We start from the raw sequence: 7,645 nt of genomic DNA, 5'->3' as shown, positions 1-7,645 counted from the left end.
AGAACCTGTTTTGTTTGTTTGTTTTTAGGCATGAAGGAAGCCAGCCAGGTGGCTCAGCAGGTGAAGGTGCTCCCAGATGAGACTACCTAGTTACATCCCCAGCACATAAATAACATCGGGAGTAGAGAAACAAAGGACTCTCTCACACACACTAGCAAGAAGTGAATGATTTTTTTTTTTTTTGTAAAAGGTCTAAGGACATAGTTAAATGACCAGGCATGCAAGAAGCCCTAAATTCAGTCTCCAGCATGGTAAATATATAATGATAAGTAGTAATAAGAAAGGAAGGAGACAGGTGAAGGAAAGACGATATGAGGGATATTACCAACATTTCTTTTCACAAAATGTTTTTTGCTTTTTTTTTTTTTTTAGCAGGGTGGTGGTGGTGCACACCTTTAATCCCCACACTTGGGAGGCAGAGGTAGGCAGATCTCTGAGTTGGAGGCTAACAGAGCTAGTTCTAGGACAGCCAAAGCTACACAGAGAAGCCTTGTCTGGAAAATCAAGAAACAAAAAAAGATTTATTTTTTAGTGTATGTACGGGTGTGTTGCCTGCATGTGTGAATGTACATGTGCGTGCAGCGCACATGGAGGCCACAAGAGGGAGGGGATTCCTTGGACCTGGAGTTACAGACGGTGTGGGTCCACCGCATTCGCAAGTTTTCTCTTTTAAAAAAAAATTATATTTATTCTATGTGCATTGGTGTTTTGTGTGCATCTATGTCTTCATGAGGATGTCAGATCTTGGAGTTACAGACAGTTGTGAGCTGCCATGTGGATACTGGGAACTGAACCCGGTCCTCTGGAAGAGCAGCCAGTGCTCTTAACTGCTGAGCCATCCCTCCAACTGAAACCCTCAAAATGTCTTGAACTGTAACAAAATATCCAACATAGAATACCTATGAAGACAGACAGGCACACACACACACACACACACACACACACACACACATGCAAACACCAGGTGTACAGACTAATCTCAGACTCACTATACAGCCAGAACTAGCTGAATTCCTGATCTTCCTGCCTCTACCTTCAAATTTTATGTGGTGCACTGTTGACCTTGATTTTAACAAACCTACTTTATTTAGGGTTATTAAACACTTCTACCTCCCTTTCAACCTTCCTACACTGGGTAGGAGGGATGGGGGCCGTAGTTCTCTCTGCTACTTCTTGCTGGATAGGGTCACAGGATTCTTTTGGGGACAATACCAGTATCGGTCATCCAGAAATCCAGAAGTCCAGGTGACCAGCAAATCAGCAAACAGCAAATGCCGCAGCAGGATGAACCCGCAGCAAGCAGTCCTCCTCCAGGCAGCTGCACCTCCTTCCTCTGTCATATTTATGCCCCTCAAAGCCCTCAGAATTCAACTAATTCCTCCTGGCAAAGATCACACCCCACACTTAACAGGTGTAGACAAACTACAATCCACAACTTGGAATTTTAACAAAAACATGTTTACAGATCACAAACCAACAATTTCCCCTTTCTGTTTAAAAAAATGGCTTTCCCCCCTAACATTTATAAACTATATACAATAAGAATTATGATAATTACAATGTCCAGTCCATTTGTATTTGGAAATCTTGGAAAAAAGTATTCCACTAGCTATCATATTCTGGTGAGTCCTAAGTTCTGTACCTAAACCGCTTTCTTCTAGCAACTAGAAAACTTCTATCTAGACCTTAAGCTTAATTGTAGTAAAACTATGACTATCTAGTCTTCAAGCTCATCAGAGACACTAGAAGGAAAAATAATACCTAACCATATAGGAAGCATAGAACAAACAGCTTCCAGAACTATAGAAATGACAGAGACAGTTGAGTGCCTGGACAGTCAGCAGAGGTTTCTCTGTGTCGTTTGGGCATCCAGTCTTCAGCCTACTGGCCCAGAGTATCAGACAGGTTTCACAGGTTTTCCTGTGAAACAGGAGTTTTGAAGGACTGACCACTTAGTCTCTGAAAAACTGGACAGTCAAATTTCCAGTGTCCTGCTTATTCACAGTTTGCTCAGACAGCCTGCTATCAGTAGTCGAAGGACAGTTTTTTTTTTCCTCCAGTTCTTTGATGCCCATCATCTTCTTTGAAGTAGATTGGAGGTGCTGCCAGGAGATGTGTCTCTCTGTCAGAAAAGCCTTTTATTATTGAAATATTTTAAAATGCCATATTCTGTAGATCTCTGAGGTGTTTGAGGACCACCTATTTATCTACTGTTACATAGTGCATAATCCTAACTAAGGAGCAACGTTGCTTGTGTCTAGCTATGTACTATCTACTAAATAAAGCTTATTTCTGTAACTAAACTAGTATATAACAAGACTACAAGTAGGATTATTTATTGGTTGCTAACTACTAATTTGCATTTCCAATAATCCTGAACACTTTGCAATAGTTTTCATAAGACTAGAAGGTGTGAGCCTAAGCTCTAGCTTGTAATAAAAAGATCCTCAAGTGTTTTGCAATGGACTCGACTCCTGGTGGTCTTTCAGGGTCTTGAGAATCGGGCACAATATGATGACTGAGACCTCTAACTATAGCTTGTCCTATGATATTGGCATGCTGCTCCTGAGAGCCAACATCAGTTGTCTCCCTTGTCCATTCATGTACTGGGGCTCCTCCTGCTTTCAGTGGTCTAAGTGCTCTCTTACATTCAGTATTTGCATTCTTGTATGCCAAGATCAGTATCAACGTCTGTCTGCTCTCAGGGTCTGGTATGGCTCTATTTTAGAGCTGAACCCAATCTCTGTAACAAGTTGGTGAAGAAAATAAGGAAACCATGAAATTTGCAGGTAAATGGTGGGACCTAGAAAGGATCATCCTGAGTGAGCTGTCCCAGAAGCAGAAAGACACACATGGTATATACTCACTCATGTAGACATATAACATAGGATAAACCTACTAAAAACTGTACATCTAAAGAAACTAAGAGAGAGGACCCTGACTAAAATGCTCAATCCCCATCCTGAAAGGCAAAGTGAAAGACCCCCGGAGGGTATCTTCCGTCTGAGAGACCCCCTCCCAAGGAACAACGAGGCCAGGCGTTCGGATGTAATCAGCAAGAGGCTTTTATTTTAATACACGGGTACCCGGGACGACAAAGTCTCTTGGAGGACTTGCGCGCCCTCTGGGTGGAAAGCTGGGTTTTTATAGGGTTTTAGAGCAGAAGCACGGGTACAGAAGCGAGAAGCATGGTTACAGGGGGCTGATTTACATGAGACCACAGTTTGAGTCAGAGTTTGGCAGGGACGCCAGGATTCCAGGAACTGGGTGATCGAGACGGTCATGATGACCCCTTAACTTGGGCCCGCCACCTGTTGTTTTCTTTAGGACTCTTATCTCAACTGGAACAGTCTCACAGATATCCCATAAGGGTGATTAACACAAATTGTTTTTAGCTCGACTGGGGCAGCCTGACCGCAGATATGACACAGCTGGGTTTCTCAGTAATTTTCCAGTTCCCCACCTAGCCTACAGAGTTTCTCAAAACAGTGGTGTACTACAAAATAGTAGTTAGCTATGTTTAACTTAGGGTGAGGCGGGGGTCTTTCACAAAGAGGTTGGACGGACATCAGAAGAAGAAGAAAACAGGAAACAACCTAGGAACCTGCCACAGAGGGCTTCTGAAGGCTCTGCCCTGCAGACTATCAAAGCAGACGCTGAGACTTATGGCCAACTGTTGGGCAGAGTGCATGGAACCTTATGTAAGAAGTGGGAAATAGTAAGAGCTGGAGAGGACAGGAACTCCACAAGGAGAGCAACAGAACCAGAAAATTTGAACACAGGGAACTTCCCAGAGACTCATACTCCAACCAAGGACTATTCGTGGAGATGACCTGGAACCCCTGCACAGGTGTAGTCCATGGCAGTTTAGTGTCCAAGTGGGTTACATAGTAATGGGAAGAGGGACTGCCTCTGATATAATCTGATTGGCCTGCTCTTTGATCACCTCCCCCTGAGGGGGGAGCAGCCTTACCAGGCCACAGAAGAGGACAATGCAGCCACTCCTGATGTGATCTGATAGATCAGAAGGAAGGAGAAGAGGACCTCCCCTATCAGTGGACTTGGGGAGGGGCATGCATGAAGAAGGGGGAGGCAGGGTGGGAGCGGGAGGGGAGGAGGGAGGGGCTTATGGGGGGATACAAAGTGAATAAAGTGTAATTAATAATTTAAAAAAATTTAAAAAAAGTTGGTGAAGGCTTCTCCAGGGCCCTGAATTACCTTAGTAAATGAGGTGGTTGTTTTACCAGGCTCCCCATCCATATCCCACACTCTTAATGCTGTAACACAACATTGTTCGATTACTACATCATCAGATCAGATGGAATTTGTGGTTGTAAATCAGCATAACGGCCTTCACCGGGCAGCTGGTCCTTATCAACATTTATCCCCCTTGTTTTTGTGGCTTCATTTCTTCACCACGATAACCACTGTAACTGCTGACCAGCTTCTAACACAGCTGACACCACTCCCTTCCAGTCTTGGGGGATAAGTCTTATTTTGGGTAGCCTAACACTTGCTTACGAAACTTGAATGTGTTCCACACTTTCCAGTGGACCCTTTAACATGCTTTAAATCTAGCATTTCTATTGGACGCCATGTCCTCTCATCAGAAGCCTCACCACCAGCAGTAGCAGGCATATGTTGCACAAACACTGGGAAAGCTGATGGTGCTTGCGTAGCCCCAAACGACTCCTCTGGCGGGGCACTTGGCTGGACAGTAACCCGTTTTCCCGTATTGCCTCCTGCTCTTCCCGGTCTCTTGCCTCACGCAGGTGCTCTGGGCATCTGGCTGCAAAAGGGCATGGAGCAGGGCGGGCAGCAATCTGCCTTCCAGCCTAATTTGCTTTCCTCTTTGACCCTTCGGGGAAATTTCCGCTCTCAGAAATCAGACCAGGACCGTTGTTTTTTTCTCCTTTCACTGACACTTTTTTGCCTTCCGAGCACTTCAGCCTCTATTCGCAAACTCTCTAGGTGCATAGCCAGCTCTGCAATCCTTTCTAACACCAGAGAATGGAGTGACCCTTCTGAGTTTTCAGCTTTCCTCCCAACCTCTTTCCACATGGAATATATGAAGACTAGGAAGCAAAACCAGAAAACCCCCTCTGGGAGCAAGACCCCCTCTGGTCTCCCTCTGGGAGACCACCCAGCGGCAGCAGCTGCTATGTTGCCAACCTATCCAAACCATGACGACTCCTCCACTCCATTAGAAGCAAAGTTGAGAGACTGTTATGCTTAGATCACGAGACATCCCCCCACCAAGAGACCACCAGGAATATGAGTCTGCGGCAAACACACAGGCCCAAGCTTGGGCCATCAAACATCCCTGATACAGCAGTTCATAACGATGCGGCAGTTCATAACGAGCGGCCCCAAGCTGCAGGAGGGCAGAGCTTTTAAAGGGAAAAACCACAAGCGGGGAATTCCAAGCCTTGGCATTACAGGATTGGGTGAGGATTTAGCAAGCGGCATGACCTTTAAGATGATTGGTTCTGGCCAGTTGGCCAAGCCGCAATGGGGAAACAGGATATCTAAAGAAAACATTTTGGCCTAGGTGAGTGTGTGTACTTTTATTTCATTGGTTGGCTCTGGGTGCAGGGTCTAATTATTCTTGCCAAGTTCCTCTTTTGGGCCTGTCTGCTCTTACCAAGTTCTTCCTGTGATTTTTCACTTGCCAGTTTCCTTCTGTAGATATTTTTCCTTGCCAAGTTCCTGGTGGGAGAACTTGGGTCACCTAAAGGACAAGGCCATTCAAATTGGTGTCTGAAAAACAAGATGGACTTAGTTCTGCTCCTTCTCTCTCAAGACCAATTAAAAATTAGATTTTTGGGTTTCAGCTTTCCTCCCAAACTTTTTTTTCACATGGAACATATAAAGACTATGAAGCAAAACCAGAAAACTCCCTCTGGGAACAGACAGGAGACCACCCAGCGGCAGTAGCCACTATTTTGCCAGCTTCCTTAAACAACATTGCCAACCTATCAAAACCATGACGATTCTTCCACTTACATTAGAAGTGAAGTTGAGAGAACAAACAATTAAAAATCAGTTTTTCGGATATTGAATTAAAATTTAAAGCACAGCCTGAACAAAGACCAGACAGATGGAGACATGTCCAGCCACCTGTAGGGAGGACCCAGCCTTACTGCATTCTTTCCTGCCCACTAGAGATACAGTTGGTAGGAAACTGGCCCAGATCACCCCTCTCCCCTGTCCACAGCCAAACAAAGGAAGCCAGCCCGTTAATGCTTTGGGCACCTTCCCACAGCCAATCAGTTCAAAATGCAACATCCCCTTTTGTGTTTCAACCAAAAGACACTTGCCAGGCTGGAATTCCCCTGTTTGGGAGTGTGCTGGGAGGGACTGGAACCTCCTACCTAACCTGAGCTGGATCAACCACTGCATCAGTGAGGGTGTGGGCCCAAGCTTGAGCTTGTAATAAAAAGAGCCTCATTGTTTTCCAACTGACTCAACTCCTGGTGGTCTTTTGGGGTTTCAAGAATCAGGCACAACAAAGTTACCCACTGTGCCTAAGCCATGTTGGGTGCCACCTGTTGACCTTGACTTTTTAACAAACCTATTTTATTTAGGGTTATTAAATGCTTCTACCTCCCTTCCAATCCCCCAACACACCAGGTAGGAGAGACAGGGGGCAGAGTTCTCTCTGCTACTTCCTGCTGGGTAGGGTAGTAGGATTTTGTTAGGGGCAATACTGATATTAGTCATGGAGAAATCCAAAAGTCCAAGTAACCAGCAAATCAGCAACCAGCAAGCAGTCCTCCTCCAAGTAGCTGCACCTTCTTCTTCTGGGCTGTCATATTTATGCCCTTCAAAGTCCTCAGAATTCAACTAATTCCACCTGAGGAAAAACCACACTCTGCACTAGAGACTTAACAGGTGTGGACAGACTAAAATCCACAACTTGGAATTTTAACAAAAACATGTTTACAGATCATAAACTGAAACATCCACAGCAGTTATCTAGCCTCTGCTTAGTGGTGCATTGTTGTCTGGCAGTGTCTTCATTAAAGTAGGGACCAAGCAGTGACTGGGACAGAGTCAAAGGGGAAGAGTTCAGGAACAGGGAGGAGACAGGAGACAGGAAGAAGAGGGAAGAACTGGAACTTGAAGCCTATAAACCATCCAATATCTAGGCACTGCGCTCTAACGCTGGAGAAGACTGCATGGAAAGACATGGCTACAACTATAGGCATAACATCTGATTTCTCACCTGCACCCTACATGACAAAGATAGCTTCTGGCAGCTTTCCCCCCTCAGCCAGGGAAGAAATAGAGGGCAGCAAAGGGTGGGTATGTGGCGATGATAGCCCAAAATAACCTGCGTGTGGACCCCACTCAGAAACCTGCTTAACTTTGTTAAGCTAAAAGGAAAAAAAAAGAGCTGGGCATGGTGGTGCATGCCTCTAATCCCAGCACTCTGGAAGGCAGAGGCAGGCAGATCTCTTGAGTTCAAGGCCACCCTGGTATACAAAGTGAGTCCAGGACAGGCAAGACTACACAGAGAAACCCTGTCTCAAAAAACAAACAAACAAACAAACAAACAAACAAACAAACAAACAAACAAAATGATAGGGGTCTGGAGAGATGGCTCAGAGGTTAAGAGCACTGGCTGTTCTTCCAAAGGTCT

Source organism: Psammomys obesus, unplaced genomic scaffold (genome assembly GCF_907164565.1).
Source record: "Psammomys obesus unplaced genomic scaffold, mPsaObe1.curated_primary_1811, whole genome shotgun sequence".
NCBI classification, from domain to species: domain Eukaryota; kingdom Metazoa; phylum Chordata; class Mammalia; order Rodentia; family Muridae; genus Psammomys; species Psammomys obesus.
This window is presented reverse-complemented; position numbering follows the sequence as displayed.